Source organism: Tamandua tetradactyla, chromosome 13, assembly GCF_023851605.1.
Source record: "Tamandua tetradactyla isolate mTamTet1 chromosome 13, mTamTet1.pri, whole genome shotgun sequence".
NCBI lineage: Eukaryota > Metazoa > Chordata > Mammalia > Pilosa > Myrmecophagidae > Tamandua > Tamandua tetradactyla.
In genome coordinates this window covers 976,905-1,004,429 of record NC_135339.1, presented here as the reverse complement: position 1 = coordinate 1,004,429, position 27,525 = coordinate 976,905, and the positions used below count along the sequence as shown (strand labels likewise).

The window sequence follows — 27,525 nt, the reverse complement described above, 5'->3', positions numbered from 1 at the left end:
TTCTGGGAAATGATCATGATGATGAATATGCAACTTTGTGATGATATTGTGAATTGCTGAGTGTATGTGTTGGTAATGTTTGTGTTTCTTGTAATTTTGTTTTAATTAATAAAAAATTAAAAAAAAAAACACCACCTTAAAAAAAAAAAAATAGACCTGGGCATTTCTAAGCAATTGAATTTTGACAAGGCTGCCAAGTCCCCTTGACTCAGACAGAACAATCTCTTCAACAGGTACTGGAAGAACTGGATTATATCTAAATACAAACAAAGAAAGAGGACCATTATCTCACACCTAATATAAAAATTACTTCATAAGGATCAAAGACAAAAATATGGGTGATAGGACCATACAATTCCTGGAAGAAAATGTAGGGAGGCATCTTCAAGAACTTGTTGTTGGTAAAGGTTTATAAGACTTTACACCCAAGCACAAACAATGAAAGAATACACAAATGGAACCTCCCCCAAACTGAATATTTTGTGCTTCAAAGGACTTAGCCAGAAAAGTGAAAAGGTAACCTACTTAATGGGAAAAAATATTTGAAAACTGGTATCCAATAAGAGTTTACTATCCAGATTATGCAAACAAATCCTATAACTCAATGAAAAATGTCAAACCCAATAAAAAAGGGCAAAAGACTTGGACAGACATTTTTCAAAAGAGGAAATATTATGCACATCAAGGGATGCTCAGCATCACTACCTATTAGGGAAATGTAAATCAAAATCATGAGATATCATTTCACACCTACTATAATGGCCAATATTTAAATAAAGCAAGAAAACTACAAGTGTTGGAGAGGTTATGAAAAAATAGGAACACTCATTTACTGCTGGTGTGAATGTAAAATGGTGCAGGTGTGGTGGAAGACAGTTTTGCCATTCCTCAGGAAGCTAAGTGGAGAACTGCCATATGATCCAGCAATCCCTTTACTGGATATTTACCCAGAAGTACTGAAAGCAAGGCTTGAACAGAAATTTGTACACTGATGTTCATAGCAGCACTATTCAAAACTGCCAAAAGATGGAAACAACTCATGTCCATCAACTGATGAAGGATAAACAATAAATATGATCGAATATTATTGAGGTATAAGAAGAAATGAGTTCCTGATGTCTGCAACAACACAGATAAACCATGAGTACATTATGGTAGGTGAAATAAGCCAGATACAAAAGGACAAATATTTTATGATCTCACTAATATGAACTAATAATAACCAAAATCATAGAGTTAAAATCTAGGATATAGGTTAGCAAGAAGGTAGAGAATGAGGAGGTGATGCATATTTTTTGTAGAACTTTTAATTACATGATTCATTATATTTTGAGATGGATTAAAAGGGGATGGTACCACATTATTGTAAGTCTGATTAGCAGTGCTGAGTTACGCGATTATGGTTAAAAGTGGAAGTTTTGAGTCATGTATGTCTCTAGAAGGAAAGCTAGATAAAACAGATGATGACAGTGGTAAGTAGTAAGAAAAGAATGCTTTTTCATGAACTAGAACAAATGCATGTCATTATTACAAGATGCTAGAAATATGGTATAGTTGGTAATAACTATACCTAAAACAAACCATGGACTACAGCTAAGAACAGTATTTTAGTTTTATTTCATCAACTGTAAAACAGGTATAACACCAATGCTAAATTTCAGTAATAGAGTTATAAGGTATATGAGATTTTCTTTAGGAGGAATGAAAAGTGTTCTAAAATGGATTGTGGTGATGAACGCACAATTCTTGATTGTACACTTTGAATGGATTGTATGGTATGTGACTATATATGAATATGGTGTGTGAAAATATCTCATCTAGGACAGTATAGCTTAAGTGATTTAAGTAAAATTTCTCCAAAGAAAACATAAACAGCCATAACACATGAAAAGACATTCAACAGCATTGGTTATCAGAGAAATGCATATCAAAAGCAAAATGAGATGCCATTTCTATCTTCTACATGGCTATTACTAACCAAGCCAAAATAGTAAGTGTTGATAAAAATACAGAGAAATAAGAATCCTGATATTATTTCTAGTGGCATTGTAAAATGGTACAGACATTGTGGAACCAGTTCAGCAGTTCCACAGAAAATTGAAAATAGAATTCCATATTAACTAGCAATCCCACTTCTTGGTATGCACTCAAAAGAACTGAAAGCAGGGACACTGATAAATATGGTATGCCCATGTTTACAGCAGCATAGTCCAAAGCAGAAAAAAGGTGGAAAGAACCCATGTCCATTAATAGGTTAATGAGAAAATAAAAAGTGGTATTCATACACTGGAATATTAATCAACTGTAAAAGTGAATTAAGTTCTGATACATACTATAACATGCATGAATAATGAAGAAAATATGTTGTATAAAATAAGCCAGAAACAAAATGACAAATATTGCATGAACTTATTTATACAAAATAACTAAAGGAGGAAATTTCATAGTGACCAAAGGCTACTATGTTGCCAAATTATGTTGTTGCCAATGTCTGGAGGGGTGGAGAGAAACAAGGAATTACTGTTTAATGGGTAGAGAATTTCTGTTTGAGGTGATAAAGAAGTTGGGATAATGGATATTAGTGATAATAACACAATATCATGAATGTAATTGATCCAATTGAGATGTCCACTTGACAGCTATTTAAATAGGAAATTGTGAGTAGTTTAATTGGTACCACAAGAACAAGTTTTTAAAAACAACAATAATTTATAGCACCTCACACTCATGAGAATAGCTACTATTATAAATAAATAAATAAATACAATGGTGCAGTGAATTAGAAACCAGTTTGTGTCTGATGGGACTATAAGATGATGCAGCCACTGTGTGAAGGAGTTTGGAGGTTCCTCAAATAGTTAAACATACAACTATCATCTGACCTGGCATACTACTTACAGGTATATTCCTCAAAGAATGGGTGAGCAGGAACTCAAACAAATAGTTGTACAGCAGTATTTAGAGCAATGTTTTCATAACAGCCAAAAGATGGAAGCAACCCAAGTAAGCATCAGCAGAGGAGATAAATTTTGTGGTATATACATACAATGGAATGTTATGCAGCTATAGAATGAAGTTCTGACAATGCTAGAACAGGATGAACTAAAAGATGCCACACTGAATGAAATGTCAAGCACACAGAGACACTGTATGATTTAACTCATTTTAAATAACTGAAATAAGCGAGTTGAGAGAAAGAAAATAGATTAGAGCTTACTTGGTGCAGGACAGATGGACAATAGTGAATTAATGCACAATGGGTACAGAGTTCCTGTTTAGAGTGAAGGGAAAGTTCTGGAAATGGATGGTGGTCTAAGCACAGCCCAACACTGCCAATGTAATTAATCCCAATGAATTTTACTCTTAGGAGTGTTTGAAATGGTAATACGTATGTTGTACATAAGTTTCCACAATTGAAAAAGAGCATCAAAAGAGTCAAGGAAAATTAAATGTAACACATGCACCCGGATGGGATCTAATGGAGAAAAGACCTGAAAAGATGTTGTTGGACATATGGAAAAACTGGAAAACTGAATATGCCTTGTAACAATATTAAAAGTGTTTAACTTGTTAACTCTACATAAGGCAGATACATTAGTGGTTATCCTAGTTCTAAGGATATTTACACAGCAGTATTGTATGCCAGGACCTACTTTCAAATGTTTAGGAAGGAGGAAGACATGAACAAAGAAGGAATGGTAAATGTAGCAAGATATAAAAAAAATGCTAAATCATGATATAAAAAGCAGGGTTGTGTTTTGATATGCTTTATTTTCTGCAGTTGCCCTATAATATAGAAATTATTTCGATAATGTAAAAGAAAAAAGTGAAATGAGAAGGGAATTCAAATTGTACACAATAAAATAATGGAGGATTTAATAACAAAAATACATATAGAAAAGAAATAGAGAGAAAAGTGTCTTTTATTGTAAGTAATTTTATCCATTATGCCAAGCTCTGATCTCATTATTTATTTTAATAATTTTTCATTTAAAGTAATTATTTAATTAGAACACAGCTTCACATTATGGATAAAACTTGATGTAACCATTTATTGCCTGTCAGAGAACCACTTTAAATCCAAAGGCCCAGAAAGGTTGAAAGCAAAAGGGTGGAAAACAGTACTGAGATAATGCATGCAAATAGTAACTAAAAAACAAAATAGGCACACTAGAATAATAGACAAAATTAAAACAATCATAGTTAAAAAGAAAAAGAGCTACATTACATATATGCCAACCTATCAAGAACACATAAAAATTACAAACTTGTATGCAAGGAGCAAAAGAGCACCAAAATATGGAGGAAAAAATAAATACCTATTTGAATAGATACATAACTATTATGGTGCACAGTTTTACTATAATAGTTGGACAGTTAAATTTCCCATTTCAAAAATGAATAGAAAAACTAGACAGGTGATTGATAAGGAAATAGGGGACTTGAACCACACTGTAAACCTACTAGTTCCAGCAGAATATACATTCTTCTAATGTGCATTGAAAACATCAGTATGTTCTTTCACTGAAGTGAAACAAAACTAGCAATAGTAACAGAAGGGAAACTGGGAAGTGTTCTAGTTTGCTAACTGCCAGAATGCAATATTCCAGAAACGGAATGGATTTTAAAAAGGGGAATTTAATGAGTTGCTATTTTACAGTTCTAAGGCTGAGAAAATGTCCCAACTAAAACAAGTCTATAGAAATGTCCAACTTAAGGCATCCAGGGAAAGATACCTTAGTTCAAGAAGGCCAATGATGTTCAACGTTTCTCTCTCAACTGAAGGGCACATGGTGAACATAGCCGCATCTGCTGGCTTTCTTGTGGCTCTACAAAAAGAACTCTCTCCAAAATGTTTCCACTTTTAAAGGATTCCAGTAAGCAACTCCACCTTCAATGGGTGGAGACACACTTCCACAGAAATCATCTAAACAAAAGTTGCCACCCACAGTTGGGTGGGTCACATCTCCATGTGAACAATCAAAATGCTCCCACCCAGCAATATTAAATGAAGGTAAAAGAACATGGCTTTTCTGGGGTGCACCACAGATTCAAACCAGCACAAGAAGTTACACAAATATGTGGAAATTGAGCAACCCACTCAGTCCACAAAAGGGTCATAGATGAAATCATGAGTGATATTAGAAAACGCTTTGAGATATACAAAAATGAATACACAACATAACTTACAGAATGCACTGAAAACCTTGCCAATAGAGAAATGAGCCCTAAATACCTGCATTTATAAAGAATAACAGACTTCCAGGAAGATAGCTGATTAGAGCAGCTCAAGATTAGCCCTGCTCCAAGGAAAAGTTACAGAAGGAACAGGAGGGTGACTGTGGTAGTGATTTGGGAATACAGCTGACCTGGAAGAGCCTTCTGCACCACATAGGGCAGCCCTAGTTGCAGAGACTGAGAAACTGAGAGGCAGAAAGCTAGAGCCTGGCATGTAGGTGCAAAGCCTGTGGAAGTACATGGATGGAAGCTGGGACTAGGAAGTAAACCAGGCTATGTTTCTTGAGTGTGGTACCCTCACCAGTGCAACCGCATTACTGGTGACTCACCCCCCCCCCACCCTGAACACCTGAGCCCCATCACCCACTCCCATTCCCTGGGCTCCAGGCACCCCCACCCCACCAGCCCCCAGTGCACATACATGGCCCACACCCCCACCTGAAGTACAGCCTAATACACCTCTCCTGCACCCCTTCAGAGCACTACCTCCCCCTCTCTGTTCCCTGCAGACTATTGCCAGCACATAAATTCTGCAGGCACTAACCTTCATACCCAGGCAATTCCTGCCCCCTGCTGATAGTGTTGCACAGCCTCATGTCACCCACCCCTGAGCTCTGTGCATCAGTTTACAGCACTCCTAGACCCACACATGTGCACAGGCCCCAATCACCTCATTCAGCTCTTGGAACCTCAATTTATAGTAGTCCTAGACTTGTGGCATGTGCATTGCCCTCAGCCACATTTCCCAGCTCTGAGAAAGTGCTGTGCAGGTCACATCAGCCCCTAGTCCATGAAAGCATAATGCCAACCAGATACCACAACTCTACACATGGGCACAAAGGGCCCTATACCTTAGACCAGCACACACCAGGTTTACACACCCCAGACCAGTGCACCCACACAGCTACATCCTCCCTGGCCACTGGGTGTTGACATTCACAAGCATAAGTGTAACATCCCCAACTTGTGCCTACACCTGCCCTGAAACAAATCACCACACTGAGTACCCCACCCCAAACCCTGCTCCCTGCTGTACAACCATCCCACAAACACAGGGGCTTAGACTACTGAAAGAAATTAACTCCCAAAGTAAATCAAAGAAGATGTTTACATGCCACAAAGACAGCTGAAGATCACTAAACCAATCACAATGCAGATAGTTATAGCACTGCCTAATGACAAGATTAAAATATCTAAGGAGACACAGACATTGAAACAATTAATCAAGGATGTTCATACAACTCTACTTAATAAAACAAGTGGGACAGAAAATGACATAAAGAATATCAAGACAGCAGAAGGGCATAAAGAGGAACTTGAAAGAATGAATAAAAAATAGCAGATATCACAGAATAAAGACTCTATTGACCAAATAAAAAAATATATTAGAGGCACACCACACCAGATTTGAAGAGACAGAAGAAAGAATAAGTGAAATAGAGGACAGGATAACTGACATCGAAGACTCAAAACAGCAAATGGTGAAAAGATGAAAAAATTTGAATTGGATCTCAGAGAAATGAGAGACAAAACAAAGCACTCAAATATAAGAATCTTTTGTATCTGAAAAGAAAGGAGTAAAGGACTAAGGAGAGTAGTTGGCACAAGGATATACATCTATACCTAGTGCTCATGGAACATTCTCCAGGATAGATCATATACTTGGACACAAAATAAGTTTTTATAAATTTAAAAACACTGAAATTATTCGTGGCACTTTCTCTGATCACAGTGGGATGAAGCTGGATCTCAATAACCACCAAAGAATAAGAACATTCACAAATATATGGAGATTAAATAACAGACTCTTAACCAGTGGGTCAAAAAGAAATTGATAGAAGAATCAGTAGCTATCTGGAGATGAATGAAAATGAGAATACAACTTATCAGAACTTATGGAATGTGGAAAAGGCTGTGCTGAGAGGGAAATTTATTGCCTTAAATGCCTATATTAAAAATCAAGAAAGAGCAAAAATCAAGGAATTAACAGCACACCTGGAGGAACTTAAGAAAGAACAGCAAACTAACCCCAAAACAAATAAAAGAAGAGAAATCCTATATTAAAAATCAAGAAAGAGCAAAAATCAAGGAATTAACAGCACACCTGGAGGAACTTAAGAAAGAACAGCAAACTAACCCCAAAACAAATAAAAGAAGAGAAATAACAAAGATTAAAGCAGAGATAAAGAATGTGAGAACAAAAGAGTAATAGAAAGAATCAATAAAAGCAAAAGTTGGTTCTCTGAGAAAATCAATAAAATTGATGGGCCACTAGCAAGAGTGACAAAAAAATGCAAATAAACAAAATCAGAAATGAAAGGGGTGTGTTACCACAGCCTTGAAGAAATAGAAGAAAGCATAAGAGGATACTATGAACCACTGTATGCCAACAATCTACACAACTTATAGGAAATGGACAAATTCCTGGAGACACACAAACAAGTTACATTGGCTCAGGAAGAAATAGAAGATCTCAATAAACCAATCACAAGTAAAGAGATTTAATCAGTCATCAAAATTCTTCCTACACAGAAAAGCCTAGGACCAGACACCTTCACAGGGGAATTTTATCAAACATTTCAAAAAGAACTAACACCAATCCTGCTCAAATTTTCCAAAAATTTGAGGAAAAAGTAACTCTACCTAACTCATTTTATGAAGTGAGTATCATTTTAATACCAAAACCTGGTAAAGATGCCAGGAGAAAGGAAAACTAATAGGGCAATCTCTCTAATGAACACAGATGCAGAAATTCTCAATAAAATATTAGCAAATCAAATCCAATATCACATTAAAAAATTATACACCATGATAAAGTGGAGTTTATACAAGGAATGCAAGGATGGTTTGACAGAAGAAAATCAAATAATATATTACAGCACATTAACATTAAAGGGAAAAATCACATGATTATCTCAACTAATGCTGAAAAAGCATTTGACAAAATTCAGCATCCTTTTCTGATAAAAACACTCCAAAAGATAGAAATCAAAGGTAACTACCTCAATATGATAAAGGGAATATATGAAAAACTGATAGCCAGCATTTTACTTAATGGAGATAGACTGAAAGCTTTCCCCCTAAGATCAGGAAAAAACAAGGATGCCCACTATAACCACTATTATTCAACAGTGTCTAGAAGTTCTAGTTACAGCAATCAGGCAGGACAAAGAAATAAAAAGAATCCAAACTGGAAAGGAAGAAGTAAAACTCTCATTGTTTGCAGATGATATGATACTATACTTGGAAGATCCTGAAAAATCTACAACAAAGTTACCTGCACTAATAAACAAATACAGCAAGGTGGCAGGATATAAAACTAATATGCAACAATCAGTAACATTTCTATACATAAGGAATGAGATAGCTGAGGAGTCAGTTAAGGAAAAAATTCCATTCAAAATAGCAACTAAAAGAATCAAGTACTTAGTAATGAATTTAACTAGGGATGTAAAGGACTTGTACAGAAAACTACATAACATTGCTAAAAGAAATCAAAGGAGATCTAAATAGGTGGTGAAAGGACATTCCCTGTTCATGGATAGGAAGGCTAAATGTAGTTAAGATGTCAATTCTCCCCAAATTAATCTACACATTCAACACAGTACTGATCAAAATTCCAACAACCTAATTTGAAGATTTGGAAAAGCTAATTACCAAACTCAGCTGGAAGGGAAAGAGACCCCGAATAGCCAAAAGCATCATAAAAAGAATTAAGTGAGAGGATTAAAACTTCCTGACTTTAAAATGTATTATAAAGCTACAGTGGTCAAAACAGCATGTACTGCCACAAACACAGAACCACTGGCCAATGGAATCGAATTGAAAGTGCAGAAATAGACCACCAAATCTATGCTCAACCTATTTTTGACAAGGCTTTCAAATCCTCTGAAGTGAGACAAAATAGTCCTTTCAATAATTGAGCATGGAAGAACTGGATATCAATAGCCAAAAGAATGAGGGAGGACCCCTATCTTACACCAACACAAAAATTAACTCAAAGTAGATCAGACACCTAAACATAATACCTTGCACCAAAACAATTCTAGAATAAACTGTAGGGAAACATCTTCAAGACCTAGTCATAGGAGGTAGCTTCCTAAACTTTACATCCAAAGCATAAGCAACAAAAGAAAAAAGTGGATAAATGGGAACTCCTCAAAAGTAAATGCTTCTGCACTTCAAAAGACTTCATCAAAAAGGTGAAGAGGCAGCCAACTCAATGGGAGAAAATATTTAGAAATCACATATCAGACAAAGGCTTGATTTCCTGTATATACAAAGAAACCATATGATTCAGCAACAAAAGAACAAGCAACCCAATTATAAAATGGGCTACATATTTGAAAAGGTATTTCTCTGAAGAGCAAGTACAAATGGCTCTAAAGCACATGAAGAGGTGTTCTTTTTCACTGGCCATAAGGGAAATGCAGATCAAGGCTACAATGAGATACCACCTCACACCTATAAGAATGGCTGCTATTAAACAAACAGGGAACTATAAATGTTGGAGAGGATGTGGGGAAACTGGGACACTTATGCACTGCTGGTGGTAATGTATAATGGCGAAGCCACTGTGGAAAACCATTTGGTGGTTCCTTCAGAAACTAAATATTGAGTTGCCCTATGATCCAGCAGTATTACTTGGTATATACCCAGAAGAGCTGAAAGCAATGACACAAACAGACATTTGCACACCAATGTTCATAGCAGCATTATTCACTATTGCCAAAAGATGGAAACAAACCAAATGCCCATGAACAATTGAGTGGATCAACAAAACGTGGTATATGCATATGATGGAATATTATGCAGCAGTAAGACAAAATGACATCCTGAAGCACATGACAAGATGGATGAGCCTTGAGGACATAATGCTGAGGGACATTAGTCAAACACAAAAGGATAGATACTGTGTGATTCCACATTTATGACCCACATAAAGGTATAACAGAGACTTATAATACAGAATATAGGCGACTTAGAGATACATAGAAGCTAGAGATAAGTGAACCATTAGATTAATCAGGTTGAACTTCAATGTAAGGGAATAGATAGGAGTGAATGTGGTTCTCTAGTGGTTGTATAAGTAATATTACCCTACTGAAGATGAAAAAGATTGAAAGGGGTTGTATAGATCTATGTGTCCCAATGAGTAATGCTAGAAATATTAAATAGTTCTCACAATAATTACTTCAAAGATATGATTCTTGTACAAACAGTGTTTATGTCCAGGACACAGGGGATAAAATGCTTTTGCATTCTATGAGCTATGTTCAAAAGGAAACCATCAACAGTACCACAGCAACTGCAGAGGTAAATAATGGAGGGAGGACAAGAGTGAAGAGGGAGTTTAGATTTCCTATTTGATGAGGGTGTGTTTTTTGGTTTTCTTAGTCTTACAAACAATGAAATTATCTAAAATTGAGAATGCTGATGGACTTTGGGCCCTATACATGATGCCTGATGAATGCAGGTGGCTGAAGGATGCACTGACAGAGAAGTAGATTGGCCAGTGATGATGTATACTTATAACTGAAGGTTGTGCTGCTATAAAAAGGAAAAAAGCCATGAGGCATGCAACAATGTGAATGAACATGTGGGACATTTGGTGAGACAAAATAAGCCAGAAACAAAAGAACAAGAATGGTATGGACACCTTTAGAAAATACTTATACAAAAACAGAGGCCTAGATTGTAAGCTTTTAGAGCAGACACATTAAGTCCAGAGTGCTGGTTATTATTTCTGGATTTTGAGAGGCTGTTTTATAAGTATAACCTGATATTTAGAGATAAGAACAAAACCAAACAGGCTGGGATTAAAGTAATTCAGAACATAGGGGTAAGGATGATAGTGTCCATATTTTAGAATCACACATACTCTTTGAGACCAATGGGAGAAAGGTTTATTTGTCTGGAACTGAAATTTTCTGTAGTGTATAATCTAATTTGACCTATCTGTATAGCTCATTTGAACAACTGAAACACAGGGAGCACAGAATAAGAAAGAGGTCCTTTAATCCTCTATAGATTATTGTAATGCCTGGAAACATCCTAGAATATATTACGCAGATAATCAAAAAGTTTAGGCAAAGTCCATTGAGGGATGGGAGAAAAAATATGGAACTACTAACCTTATCATCAGGGAATCCCCTGATACTGTGTCAAACATCAGGGACATTTGAGTCAACAGGCCATGCCCTTGATCAGGAGGCTTAGTCCTGTTAAGCTTATGTAGGTAGCAGAGACACTTAGACTACCTATAGGCATGCCTAAGAGTTACTTCTGGAGGATCTCTTTTGTTGCTCAAGTGTAGCCTCAATATCTCTAAGTCCAACTCTGCAAGTGAAATCATTGCCCTTCATACCGTGTTCATGGATTGGAAGACCAAATACATTTAAGGTGTCAAGTCAACCTAAATTGATTTCAGATTCAATGCAATACCAATTAAAATCCCAAAAACTTACTTTTCATAAATAGAAAAAATCAATAACCAAATTTATCTGGAAGGGCAAGGTGCCCTGAATAGCTAAACATATCCTGAGAAAAGAAAAATGAAGTCGGAGGTCTCACGCTACCTGACTTTAAGTCATATTTTGAAGATACATTGCTCAAAACAGCAAGTTACTGGCATAAAGATAGATATCTGACCAATGGAATCAAATAGGGTGTTCAGATATAGACCATCTCATCTATGGACACTTGATCTTTGATAAGGCAGTTAAGCCAACTCACCTGGGACAGAACAGTCTCTTCAATAAATGGTGCCTAAAGAACGGACTATTCACCCGCAAAAGAATGAAGGAGGATCCATATCTCACCCCCTATACAAAAATTAACTCAAATGGATCAAAGACCTAAACATTAGATCTAAGACCATTAAACTGTTAGAAGAAAAACGTAGGGAAATATCTTATAAATCTTATAGTAGGAGGTGGTTTCCTAGACCTTACACCCAAAGCATAAGCATTGAAGAAATAAAAAAATACATGGTAACTCCTCAAAATTAAACATTTTTGAGCATGAAAGAATTTCATCAGGAAAGTGAAAAGACACCTTACATAAGGGGAGACAATATTTGGAAACTACATATCAGATAAAGGGTTAATATCCAAAATATATAAAAAGATTGTTCAACTCAGCAACAAAAAGACAGAGAACCCAATTACAAAATGGACAACAGACATAAACAAACATTTGTATTTCCTCAGAGGAGGAAATACAAATGGCCAAAAGGTATGTGAAAAGATACTCAACTCCCCTGGCTATTAGTGAAATGCAAATCAAGACCACAATGAGATATCAACTCATACCCACAAGAATGACCATTATCAATAAAGCAGAAAATGACAAGTGCTGGAGAGGATGTGGAGAAAGAGGCATACTTATCCACTGTTGGTGGGAAAGTCAAATGGTACAAATGCTATGGAAGGCAGTTTGGTGATTCCTCAGGAAGCTAAGTACAGAATTGCCATATAACCTGGTAAAACCATTGCTAGGTATCGACTCAGAGGACATGAGGGCAAGGACACAAATGGACATTTGCACACCAATGTTTATGGCAGCATTATTTACAACTGACAAGAGATGGAAACAGCCGAAATGTCCATCAACAGATGAGTGGCTAAACAAGATGTGGTATAAAATATGATGGAATATTACGCAGCTGAAAGACAGAGCAAAGTTATGAAGTATGTAACAACATGGATGGACCTTAAGGACATTATGCAGAGTGAGATTAGCCAGAAACAAAAGGATAAATACTGTATAGTCTCACTGATATGAACTGACATTAGTGAATGAACTTGGAGAATTTCAGTTGGTAACAAAGACCACTAGGAGATAGAAATAGGGTAGATATTGGGTAATTGGAGCTGAAGGGATACAGATTGTACAACAGGACTGATTGTAAAAATTCAGAAATGGATAACACAATACTACCTAACTGTAATACGATAATGTTAGAACACTGAATGAAGCTGAATGTGAAAATGATAGAGGGAGGAGGCTTGGGGGCACAAATGAAATCAGAAGGAAAGATGATGATAAAGACTGACATGGTATAATCCGAGAGAGCCTAGAGTATATAATGATAGTGGCTAAATATACAAATTTAAAAAAGTTTTTGCATGAGAAAAAACAAAGGAATGTCAATATTGCATGGTGTTGAAAATAGATGTTAACTAATATTTTAAAACTTTAACTTATGCATGAGACTAAAGCAAAAAAATGTTATTTGGTACAAAATTTATATTATAACTAGTGCATTTCCTAATATAACTTATGTGGACAGCTTAATTGAACACCATAGTACGTGGAACCTTGAGTAGGGCATGAGATTTTGTAGGTTTGCCCAGAGTGATTTGAATAGTGAATAAAAATGTATTTGCAAAGTCTCCTTGGGGGAATGGTGAAAAAGGGGGAAAATTCAACTTCCCCAAGTGGAGAATTCTTGATATTCTCACAAGCAGTGGGGCAACCAAAGCAATAGGCTGAGCCCCCAATCTTGGGGGTTGTACGTATGAAATTAACCCCACAAAGAATAGGATAAGCCTACTTAAAATTAAGCCTAAGAGTTATCCCCAAGAGAACTTTTTGTTACTCAGATGTGGCCTCTCTCTCTCCACCAACATGACAAGCAAACTCACTGCCCTCCCCCTCTCTACATGGGACCTGACTCCAAGGGGTGTGGACCTTCCTGATAATGTGGGACAGGAATCCTAGAATGAGCTGGGACTCAGCATCAAGAGATTGAGAAAATGTTCTCAACCAAAAGGGGTAAGAGCGAAATGAGAAAAAACAAAGTGTCAATGGCTGAGAGATTTCAGAGTCAAGAGGTTATCCTGGAGGTTACTCTTATGCATTAAATAGATATCATCTTTTTAGTTAAGGTGTAATGGAGAGGCTGGAGGGAACTGCCTGAAAATGTAGAGCTGTGTTCCAGTAGCCATGTTTCTTGAAGATGATTGTATAATGATATAGCTTTTGCAATGTGACTGTGTGATTGTGAAAACCTTGTGTCTGATGCTCCTTTTATCTACCTTGTCAACAGATGAGTAGAACATATGGAATAAAAATAAATAATAGGGGGAACAAATGTTAAAATAAATTTAGTTTGAAATGCTAGTGATCAATGAAAGGGAGGGGTAAGTTTTCAGCTGAGCAAAGTCCTAGAAAATTTGCTTGGTATACATACTGGTTTTATGGGAAAATGTACAAAATCCCAACAACAGACTGCTCTTTGCAGAAACTGAGAGTGGAATGGACTTCAGGTAATTGGGGTGGACAGGGTGACAGGGAGAAGCATTTAGGCTCTGAAGACCATTGCAAGTCCTATGGTCCTTCTAAGAGCAGTGTGCATGCATTGACAAAGTTAAAGAAGAATGAATGAGATATCTGTGTCCAAGTGAGCCATTTAGGTTTAGGACGCACTGACATAAGGACTAAAGAGGTACATAAGAGAAAATTTAGAAGGATACTGGGAAATATTAAATATTCAAAGAAGGATGCCTAGAAACCTTAATGAAAGAAATGAGACCTGTATCATTGGATGTAATTTGGAATACAAAATCAGGTATAACTTAAACCTGTCTCCTTGAATCCCACCAGACTAAGTACAGGTGACTAACTTGGGTCCTCACTTGAATCATTTCACAGGAGATCCCGCTAGTGCACTCTGGGGGTGCAACATAAATAACAGATAAGAACACACTGAATAAAATAGAATACATGGATCTTGCATGCTATAACATAGCCAGTGAGCAAGCAAGCCCTTTGTAAGGCAGAAAGACAAACAAAATAGAGGAGCACTGTTAGAAATTTAAAAAATGACCAGTTGGCAATCATTACAGTGGTGATTGATTGGGTTGAGAAGATGGTGAGTGAGGATGGAGACTACAGTATTGATATAATCTCAAAACATGTCTTCATAAAATGTCATATTACAAAGTGAAAATGTGTTTTTGCATATGGAGGAAACTGAAGAAATTTAATCAGTTTATCAATTTCACATCACCCATGGGTGAAGAAAGTGGATTTCCAATCTCTTTTGATTTGACTGCCATGAGTAAAGCACAGCTTCAAGCTAGGTTTCTATTGGGAATGTGGGGCCTAAATCTCAAAAGGGAACACTGGGCAAATGAAGGTTAGGGTCATATGCGCTCCTAAAATTTGTTGAAGATGTAAAAATGAAAGAAATTCAGGAGGAGCTCCATATTGAATTCAACGGGAAAAAAAGTAGATATTTTTAAGACTGTTTGTGAAGGGTGAAAGAGTGGGTAAAACTTGAAGGTGTCTATGCGTGGGTTTATAGCATTGAAGCAAAGCTGATATCTGATTTGAAGTTTTCTAAGAGTATATTTGTTTTGTAGATAAATATACTGGAGTATTTTTATGAAATATTTGTTAGTGACCAATTATGGTAAAATTATAACAATTGGAGAATCTGAGTAAAGGGATTTGGAGTTCTCTTTAACCATCTTGCAATTTTTTATAGATCTGATATCATTTAAAAATACATTACTTTTAAAACACCCATGTCCTTCTCCTAATATCCACCAAAACCCTACTAGGGTCTTAATCGGAAATCATTCTCTTTATAAACTATTTTTTGGCAGAAGAACATCAATGTCACATGACTACTGAGAACACAGTATGTCTTTTCTTCATTCAGAATACTGTTCATGTCTTTCAATATTTTATGGTTTTCTTCACATAGGAGTTTTCATGTTAAATTCATTGTATTGTTTATGTTGTTGTTGTGAAGAGACTATTCCATTCAACTTTTATTTCCAGCTGTTTGTTAACTGTTTTCTAGTCTATTGCTAATGTGGAGAAAAACTCTTATTTTGTATGTAGCCAGTTTACCCAATTGTCTGATTAATTTTAGTTTTGCTTTAAAACTACAGAATTTTGTGTTTGCTAAGTCTACATATTATTGGCAAAAGAAACCTAACATAAATCAATTATATAAAGTTTTCTGTCTTAAAGCATTTCTTTATCAGAAGCAATACAATATTCAATAATAACATTACTAGAAAAATGAAAAGAAATGTTTACAAAGAACAAATGTTCTAAATGGAAAACTTGAAGATTATCTTTAAAAGTCATCAGTATTCTACCTTTTTTTTCCACAACAGATGCCTGGGCTATTATTCCTTTCTTCACACTGAGTAGTGGACTATTATAAAATAAACAATTATATTTCTTTCCATGATGCCTGAGTTGAAAAAAATCTCAAGAACATTATAGCTTATCTTCTTGTATAATGTACATATGAAAATTAAAGACTTTGCAATTTGATGAAATTTTTAAAAAATCCATGTCACTACCACGGTATTAAAATATTCAGAGGCAGAATCTACCTAAATGCAATTCAGCCAAAATTTCTGAAACAATCAGCCTTTTAAGAGTCTGGATGTTATTAAGTGGGAAATGTGTCATTATCTTACTAATAGCACTGTGTCTTTCATGTCCTGAATGATTTAGGTTCTTTGTGGAAACAGTGAGGAGTTTTATTCCAGTTTCATGCAGAAACTCCTTCCTCTGCTGTACATTTTGGAGACTCACTGCACTTTAACCCTGAGAGCCATGGAGAAATACATGTATTATATAAATCCCTTCTCCAAGCTAGGGACATGTTACTCCAGAATTTCTCGTGCTCACTATGCCTTCAATAGGTGGATCAGAATTTAGTCATATTTCCTGTATTTGGCTTTTTCTGGCCTGTCTGTGCTTGTTTGGTTCAGGGGATTATCTATCTCTATATCTCTTTCACCTTCAGGAGTCCCTTGACAGATATTATTGACTTTTGGTATATATTAGGAGAATGAATTAGTGACTTGATCACAGCAGGGATTTTCCAGGTGAGAAGTGTTGTGGCCTATGAAATCTTTATCTTGTGTCAAGGTGGGAGGGTAACAAATGTAATTCAGGACACTGATTCTTACTGAAAAAGATTACAAACATTTATGTGATTTATTAGTGTGAGTTGATATACTGTGTCAAGAGAAATCAGCTAATAAATCTGAACAAAAACCCAAACAATATATAAAGGTGGATAGTTATTAGGCTTATACCCCATTCAGGGTATGTCATTAGGGTAAAATTTAGCTAGACATATGAATACATTTTCAAATTTGAAAGTGGAGAAAGAGGAAAAAATTGAAAATGGTTCAATTACAAATCACCATTTGAAATATTATTACAGGAAATAAGCATAAACTTTGAGATTGTAAATTTACTGATTTCACCTTTCCATGGGAATACAAAAAATTAAACCAAGTGCAGATCTGTAGTCTGACTTTTCCACAGGAGAAATTCACTTTCAATGAACACATCTGAATTAAAAAAAAAAAAGCCTCTAACATGGCTCTTTTATAAACCGATAATTTAAGTCCTGCACAAATTTCATCTTAAGTACTTTTAAGCAGTATGCAGTTGTAATTATTGAAAATCACAATATTGTCTTGAGTATCAAAAGTTATTTCTGTTTATACATGAATTTTACTCAGCGCAAGCATATCCTCACTTGAAGGCTGTATATTTGTAAAATTCATATAGCAAATAACCAATTTAAAGTGTACAATTCAGGAGCATTTAGGACATTCTCATGCTGCGCAAGGATCACCTCTATTGATCTATCTATATAAATAGTATAGTATCAGTCACACAAAACTAAAGCATTTCGGAAAGCTAAACTTAAAAGCAACTTAAGATCATCACTTGTCTTAAGAAACTGAACAATGTAGCATTTAAAGGCAAAAATTTTAAAAGTATACTTCAAAAAATTTACTCAAAAATTCTCCATGAAACTAAAATTATTATGAATGATGGAATTTGGGGTAAATAACATTTAACATTATTATTCGGAGTCGTATTACCCATCCTTGTGAACTCTTCAACATTTTTTCAATTATGTAATTTCTGCAGGAAAAAATTAACCAAAAAAAAAAACGATGAATGAATAGTAAAGGCATATACGCAGGAGCACCAGTTTCCTTCCACCTCAGACTCCGACATGGCTCACGCAGGGCTGGTCTTTCCCTCAACTGCTCCACTGCAAGCATGAAATATTTTTCATATCAGTTTGAGCATTTTAGAACGCTTTTCCCCTCTCTCCGAATATCTATTAGGATTGCCGTAGGAAGAGTCCTGATTCCATAAAATTAACCCAGATTCTGACCTGGCAAAACCCCTGATGAGCAGATACTTTGTTAAAATACCTCTTGCTGAACTATTCCCTAAGAAAGTAGAGAATGAACCCCGCGGAAAGGGTGCAGACAATGAAGGTTCTGTGCTCGCTATGCAGACATAAACCTCAGAGAACAGCAACAAGGCTCCTCCTCAGTCTCAGGCGCGGACACGATGCACTTTACTCACGTGATGTGGCGCAGCGCTCCCCGAGTTACGGACACCCCCTCCGTGGGCTGGCAGGAAGGACGCGCCCTTCCGGGTGGCAGTACCCGGTGCGGGGAAGAACCAGGAGGTGTTTCCAGAGCGGTTTGGTGAGATAAGGCATTTTAGCACTCCCTCTGCTGGCTGGCGGTCCAAACTGCAGGAAGCTTTGGGCCCATCTCCTTGTGAAAATGTGCTCACTCCCCCAATGAATGAGTAACTGAGACTGAGTTCACACTGTTCTAATGCCCAGAGACTGAGGCTGGGTGAAGTGGACTCCACAGCACTGTCAATAGTGAAGGTTCAGAAAGAAGGACCTGCAGAAGGAGCAAGAACTCTAGAGCTCTGTATGCCTAGAATCCCCTTTCCACATCAAACTTTTGTCCCCACCCCACACCTGTCTGGACAGTTCTAGGTTAAAACTCCTGGTGCATTACAGAGGATATCTTTCTCCTCTTATGGGACTCCCCACATTTGTTCTGCTTGGCCAGTGTCCTTCTCCCATTGCACCAACTTTCTGCCCTGTCCAGTTAAGAGATCCTCAGTTTTGTATGTGAATTTGTTGGTCATCAAGGTAGGTGATCTGTCCAGGATCTCATTGCCACCTGGAGCATGACAGACCCAATCTCACATTCCCAGTTCAGGGTGCACAGAGTTCCAGGGGTCAAAAAAGCCTAGCAGGGGGCTGCTTAAGTTATAAGGAGTTGTGACTGAAATTCCTCCTCCGTGCCTACTCCTTGGAAACTGCCTAATGGAATCCCTGCCAGGTGCCCACTGGAATGGGGATCGGAGTGCTTCCATGGTGTAAGTAAAGAAACCTCTTTTGTTTTCCATTCTTGTGAATTTCTTATGTTTGCTGATATTATGTCATGTAAACGTTGTCCCAAGAAAGTGAACAATGATCAATTAGAATTGCAAAGTTTGTTTTACACTGAGAAAATAAATGATGTTTCTGCAAGGTTTTATATCATAGTATCTGAGCCACCTCAAACTCCTTGTAGGCAAAAATGTCCACACACCCCACAAGGTGTAATCAAGTGTCTGCGTATTGGTCTCTGACACTGTGTCTTCCACTGTCTCTGCATCTGTGTCACCATCCATACATGGAGAGGGAAAACAGAACCTAGCTCAGAGGACTAACAGGAGGTTTGGGTGGGTACAAATTAGAGAGCTCAGAATAGCACCTGTGCTCTCTTTAACTCTTTTATGGTCTATTCTGAATTTTTAAAACCCTGTAAGCATGTCTCAGAGTAATAATTTGCCATATGTGTCTCCTCTTAATACATTTTGCCACAATTCCTATATCAGAGTTGAGCTTTGTGTGGTTCATCCATGTTTTTCCATTTTCCTCTTTGTGGTAGTGACAAGACTAATGCAATCACTTCTTTATGTATCTACTGTTGTTGCGTGAAACTAGACTATTTCCAATGAGAAGCGCCTGGGATAGTAGGAATGAATCATTTTACTTGAAGATTAATTATCAAAACCTGGAGGTATAGCAGTGTTGCAGCAGGAGTTTGATGAGTCCATAACACTCAGCTGGTGTGTAAAATCCATATTTCCCTGTGCTTTAATTCTCATCTCTCCACTCCTGCCTTTTAACCATGAACTCCAGGTTACCAAGATAATCTGACAGCATACCTTTGACTTGACCACTCCCATAGAAAACATGAAGTAAAATGTCTCCCTATACCTAGTGGTTTGGTAGAGTTTTCTGAGAAATGAGGGATAGGATTTCCCAATTGCTGAGTGTTTTTATGTCCCCTAATGTTGTTAACTCACACATTCTGGAAAAGGCCTGCTATATACTTCTATTTACAGATCTTTACCCTCTGAGTTAGAGAAACGTGCTGGGGAAGCTGAGGTGGGAGGTGGAAAGTTGAAGATGTGGAAAACGTGGAGAACCCATGATCTGGAACCTGGGACCCTGAAAGGCCCTGGAAAAATCCAGAGTGTTTGCCATAAAACTATATTCCCTGCAGGTCACTGAGTAAGAGGTAAAGAAAGGCATGATTTCATATACACAAAAGTCACATTAAAAAATTTATTTTTACAAATTTCATTTTTAGATCAGAAAATAAAAGAAAGAAAGAAGGGCAGATTAGTCCAAAGCAGAAGACACTCCCCTTGGCTGACTACAAATGGAATCAGCTGTGGATGCAGCTGACATGATCATGATCTAATTCTATGAAATGTCCTCATTGCAACAGACAGGTCAGCACTTGCCCAACCAGACAAATAGGTACCACCACTTGGCCAAGTTGACACATGAAGCTGACCATGACATCTCCTTATTCCTTTTCCTCTCTTCCATATTGTTTCTTTGCTTTATTCACCTTTCAACTCCTTCCTTTTCTCCTTTCTTATTTTTTCCTCTTTTTAATTTGGTAAAGTGGGGCTTAATTGGGTCCAATAATTTCCAAAATGGCCCTCTTCTCACTTATAAAAAATTATAGCAAGCTATTATCATTAAATATATAGTACCTTGTAATTAATAAGTATAAAATTTTCTCTGTAGTTTCTAGAACTTTTTCTTCAAAATTAATGGGTTGTGAGACATTTTGCCTTGTTCCAAGTTAATGCAAATAAGTAGAACTCTTAGCTTAATTATCCTCCAAGTAGAAATGTAAATTCAGATTCTTCCATTACTCACTGACATCTCCTCTTGCTGTTTATTTTCTTTTGTTTCAAAGGAATATCTTGTAGTTCAAGGACTTTACTTAATATTTCCTTTGTTTCTGCTGAAATTTAATCTTCAAAATAGTTTAGCTAGGACTAGGACTGACTTTGTTAGAACCATCAAAGTACCTATTTTTCATATTATATTCAGGAGGCTTATTTTGTTTCAAATATTAAATTACTAATTTATAAGATATAATAAATTTTAGGAAAATGCCATTGGCAAAATCCAACCTTTAAAACATATGTTAAATCTTCATCTGAAAATCTCGGATTAACTTACAAATGGAGAAATAATTTTTCCTTCCCCCATTATTGAACATTTTAAGGGAGGAATATTTAAATTATGCTGCCCATTTCTCAATCTTCTACTTTTAAAATGTGAGTGATAAAGCAAAGATGTGATTTCTTATTCACAAATTTTTATAGTGATGTGGATTTTTGAATCACAATATTTAATGGATGTCTAATGTTTCAATAATAGAATAAAATATTCAACTTCTAGAATTGCTAAGGGAATTTTAGTAAGGGAAATTTTAATGCATATTTTAGTAAGGGGAAATTTTAATGCATTCTTTTTTTTAACTTTCTGAGATCATAGACCATTTGATATGGCAATCAAATGATCAAAAGAAACTTTACACTGTCAAATATGTCTAGAGGTTGAGACAACATATCAGTTTTATTTCAGGATTTAGGGGTCTCAGAAAATGCAAATCTCACATAAAATCACACTTCTTGTGAGGAGCTTCTTTTCTTTATTTAAACTATTTTTTATTAACTTCTAAAAGTGCTTTGGGAATTTTAAGGCTTTGTTTGATTTATTTGTATAGGCATACTGACTCCTTGTGCTGTGTTAAAATTTCTTCTCATAACTTTCCATTATACAATTCTAACATGTATTTTTCCTAAATACTGAAATAACCTAAAGGATATTCAAGAAATAAGACCAATGTTAGCAAATAGCATTCTTTCCAGAATCCCAGTTAATTTCTCTTCTTTTCTACTGATTGATATTGATTAGCTCTGTAATTCCTTTTTTTACATAAAGCAGTTTTATTGAGACATAATCACATGCCATGAAGTCCTTTCACAGTGTACAATCAATGACATTTAACATAATCACAGAGTTTTGTACTCATTGCCATAATCAATTTTAGAATATTTTCATTACTCCATAAAGAAAAACCCAATACCTCTTAGTAGTCACTTCTCAGTCCCTTCATCTTCCCCAACCCTACATAACCACTAACCTAATTCTGTCTCTATAGATTTATTTATATTTTATATAAATGGAATCCTACAATGTAGTTCTTTGTATCCAGTTTCTTTCACTTAGCATAATGTTCTTATTTTTTAATTATTGTTTTATTTAATTAGAGAATTTGTAGGTTTACAAAAATTCATGTAAAAAAAATACAATGCGCCCATATACCTCCCTATTGTTTGCACTTTACATTAGTGTGGTCCCTTCTTGAAAATTGATGAAAAAATACTGAATTAATATCATTCATAGCTTACATTAGGTACATTTTCCCATTTACCATCTGGGCTTGTTTTAAACTGTTATGTAGCCCAGAAAAGCCGTGTTTATTTAAACTTAATCCAATCTTGTGGGGGGTTAAATTGAACAGAATTTCTGTTTGGGTGATGGTATGTTTTGGTAATGGATGGTGGTGATGGTGGCACAACATGTGAATGTAATTAGCACCACTGAATTGTATATTTGATTTTGTTTAAAAGGGAAACTTTCAGGTTGTATATATGCTACTATATGTTACTATGTATGAGTTTACAGAGCTCATACATAGAAGTGTGGAGATACCTGGAGACAGACAGAAGCTCAGAGAGTAGGCCACTGGAATCACGACCTGGAAGCAATGAAACTTAGGAGCAAAGGACCAGCACATGCCAGCCATGTGCCTTCCCATGTGACAGACATTGTCCTTTCTTTGGACCAGGAAAAGGGATTTCAAGTGCCAGTTACATGCCTTTCCAGCTGAAAGAGAAATCCTGGATGCTATTCAACCTTCTTTTGGAGACAATGTCCAAATGCATTCACTTGCACATTTTTAAGGCCTTAGAACTATAAACTCATAACTTAGTAAATCCCCTTTTATGGAAGCTGGTGCATTTCTGGTATATTAAATTAAGACAGTTTTAGCAAACTAAAACACCACCCAATTATTAACACCTTGTAATAATGTCATACATTTGTTATACTTCCTGACAGAGCATTCTTACGTTTGCACTATTAACTGCAATCCACAACAGGGCTCACTGTGTTATACAGACCCATGTTGTATCTTCTAACTTTCCTTCCAGTAATACACATGACCCAAAACTTCCCCTTTCAACCACATTCACAAACACAATTTGGCACTGTTCCTTACACTCTCAATAATGTGCTATCATCCCCACTACCCATATCCAAACCTTTATAATCATCCTAAATAAAAATTATGCACAAATTAAGCATCAGCTCACCATTTTCTACCCCCATTCTATCTGCTGGTAACCTATATTCTAACCTCTAACTCTATGTGTTTGCTTATTGTAATTAGTTTGTGTAAGTGGGATCATTCAGTGCTTGTCCTTTTGTGTCTGGCTTATTTCACTCAACATAATGTCCCTCACTTTTGAAGGCTAACTTTGCCTGATAAAGAATACATGGCTGGCAGTTTTTCTCTTTCAGTGTCTTAAGTGTATCATACCGTTGCCTCCTTGCTTCCATGGCTTCTGATGAGAAGTTGGTACTTAAACTTATTCTGGTTCCCTTTTATGTGATGAGTCACCTTTGTCTTTCTGCTTTCAGAATTCTCTATCTTCAGCATTTGGCATTCTGATTAATATATTTCTTGAAGTAGGTCTATTAGGATCCATTCTGTTTGGAGTATGTTGTAGTTCATGGACATGTATGCTTATGTCTTTCAAAAGAGTTGGAAATTTTCAGCCTTTATTTCCTCAAATATTCTTTCTGCTCTTCTTCCCTTCTTTCCTACTAATGGGACACCCATGACATGTATGCTTGTTCACTTCATGCTGTCTTTCAAATCTCTGAGTCCATGCTCAATTTTCCTGTTCTTTTCTCCAGCCATTCTTCTGTCTGTAAGATTATGATTGTTCTGTTTTTAAATTCACTGATTCTTTCTTCTTCCAATTCAAACATGCAGTTGCATCCCTCTAGTGGATTTTAAATCTCTTCTATTGTGCCTTTCATTCCATAATTCCTGTCATGTTTCTTTTCACACTTTCAAATTCTTCTTTATGCTCACTCAGTGTGTTCTTATCTCCTTAGCAATATTTTCTTTCACCTCCTTGAATCAATTTAGGAGATTTGTTTGTACATCATTGCTTAGTTGTTTCAAATCCTGTGTCACCTCCTAAATTAACTTCTTCCTTTAACAGGCCATATCTTCCTATTTCTTAGTATGGCCTGTAAATTTTTGCTTATGTTTAGGCAAATTCATTATCTTGACAAATTTACTCTGAAGGTCAGTTTCTCTCTGAACCTAGGTTTTTATTGTTGATTGCTTTTATGTTAAGGCTCTTCTCTCACACTTGTTTTAACTTATTCTTCAGAATTGCCTGTGTTTAACTGATCTGATTTTTTCCAGCACTTTTTCATCCAATTTTGCCCAGGATATGTGCCCAAGAGAAAGCTTCTTTTCCTTTCTTTTCTGGAAATCTTGATCGATTCTGTTTGTTTTTCTTTTGGCTCTACATTTTTTTCTTTTTATAGTTCACTCATTGCCCTTAGTTACTTTTGCCTAGGGCAAATTTTGGAAAGAGAGTCACCCCAGGGAGGACATCCCAACTCAGTATTTCCCAGGCCAAACAGGATTAGGGACCCATGAAGGGGGTAACCAATAGTTCCAAAGAACCCTGGGGAGAAGGTCAAGAAAGAATCCAGAAGCCATTCTGATGCTTTTCCAAAGTTGTGCTTTCTTGGACTTCCCAGCAGATGGTGTCCTTTAACAAACTGTTCCCTGCAGCCCTAAGGAGGCTCTGCATCTTTAAAGTACCATCATCTCTGCCCTCATCTGGGGCAGACTGGAACAGCAGTTCAGGGAAGGTACCCAGTTTAGGGCAAGGACCCAAATTCACTGATCAAATGCCGTGATTAGTGCTCAACCATGTTCCCCCTTTCTTGAGGAAGAGGACTTCCGTGTCCCTCTCCAACAACCATAGCCAGTCACTTGAAAGGTGGGGGATGGGCCCCAGCAGGTTCTGTAGAGCAAGTTACTCATGTTCTCTACTGCAGTTTTTCAGCCTCTTCCCCCAATCTCTGCAAAAGCTTTGCAGTGCTTCCCTGGCCTCCAGAGCCACAGAACAGTTGCTTCAGATAGTTCCTGCCTGTCCACTAGATTTTTTCAAGAAGCACTGAATTCTGGCATTCCTTGCTCCACCATCTTCTTGGAAGTTTCTCTATCACTCATTCTTATGACCAAATAATATTCCATTTTAAGAATATATGATTTTTATTTCATTCATCAGATCATGGACTTTTGGATGGAATTCACTATTTCCACCACCAAAGGCCTCCAAGATGTCTGCCAGATGGCTCATCAGCCCATGCAAGTCACGGGGAAAGGGGTGCAAGCAGGATCTCATGGGCTAACAGACACTGCAGACTCCAGGGTGAGCACAAAACTCTGCAACTGCTTCTATGTTAAAGATGACGGTAATTTCCTCATAACATGCACTCAGACTGTGCTAGTGATTTCAGTGGCAGAGCCTGGGGTCACACACTGGCTCCCAGAACTTTTCCATTTTGGGCTCCTTTGGGGCCCTTATATTTTTATTAGTCCCCATTGCCCCACCAGCAAAAATTAAAATAATGACTAAATGGCGATATCCATGTTACTGCAAAAAGTGCTAGTGGTATCTTCACCTTGTTTAGTAGAAAACAAGTAAAAGGAAAAGGCACTGAATGAACTTGTATGACTAGGAAAAAGCAAATACCTATTAACTAGGGTTGACAAGAATCAGGAATAGGAGAAGAGAACGTTCCAAAAAATCAGATTTCCTGATAAGAATTAGAAAATAGGTACCCTGTTACCAATCTGGTTCTTCCTGATGTTTAGAAAACTGGACTGTAATTCTCAGAATTTTATTTCAGTCACCACTGGAATTATACCAACAGCTTGAGAACAGCTGAACCAATGTTAAGACTTTCTTTGGGGAGCTAAACAGTAAACAGCAAGTGAGAGGGAAAAGTATATGGAGAGCTGCTCAACATTGTACCAAATGATTAGGCACTTGTTGTCTTGACAAAAGAATAACATTTATAAATCTAGCACAGATAATACAATAGTAGAATATTTCATAACCACATTGGTACTGAAATATTGAATCAAGTACCCAAAGGAATAACTTATTTGTCTCTATTTCTGTACCTTTATAATTCTTTTAAAAATTGGACAATGTTGCATTAGCACCTGAAGAAAAATTTATATTGGACACATCTGTTGTTTATCCTGCATCATTTGAAGAACAGTTTTGTTTCGTTGGCATGTAAAATGATCCTTAATTAAAAATTAATGAATATTTTATGCAATATTATAAAATGGAATGAATTTAATATTCATTAAATTATGAATGATGACATAATTTTCCCAACTTTTAAGATGACATAATTTTCCCAACTTCGTATAACTTCAAGCAGCAATGCTTGAGTTTTAACTCTAGGCACTCTGATCCCAGACTCCTCATTCTTTCTAAAATGCTGTGCTCTCATAACTATCCTTTGTGATAAGCTTTTTTTTTTTTTAATTGGCATATCTAGTTCATTTATATTCATTGTAGTTACAGATATATTTCACATGTATTGCATTATTGTTTGTTTTCTATTTGTTGCAAATGTTTGATATTTTCTTTTCTCTACTTTTACTTCTTTTCATTTGAATAACTTTTTATGAGTCTAAATTTTTACCTTTATTAACTTTGGAATATATACACCCTTTTACTCTTTTGTAAATCATTCCCTTATAAATGTCATATAAATGTCAACATTTACCCTTTACTTAGTGAAGTTTTCTATTTCGTGTGGACTTTGCTCCATCTCTGGATAATGGCTCTATTTCTATTATTTGTTTCTTTTCCTGGTTCTTGACACTGTGTCTTGTCTCTTTATGTGCTTCATTATTTTTCACTCTGTGCCAGATGCTATATTTGAAAAATTGTTTACAGAAATAATCCAAGGTTTAGGAT

General features: G+C 36.4%; 1 long non-coding RNA gene across 1 annotated transcript in view; it reads right to left on the bottom strand.

Moving 5' to 3' along the window:
* LOC143653474 (uncharacterized) overlaps positions 1-18,855 on the bottom strand; it is an 87,271-nt gene extending 68,416 nt beyond the window's left edge. The window contains exon 1 of the long non-coding RNA XR_013161305.1: positions 18,619-18,855. This is a non-coding gene — a long non-coding RNA (uncharacterized LOC143653474). The remainder of the gene's footprint in view (positions 1-18,618) is intronic.
* Positions 18,856-27,525: the final 8,670 nt, after the last annotated feature.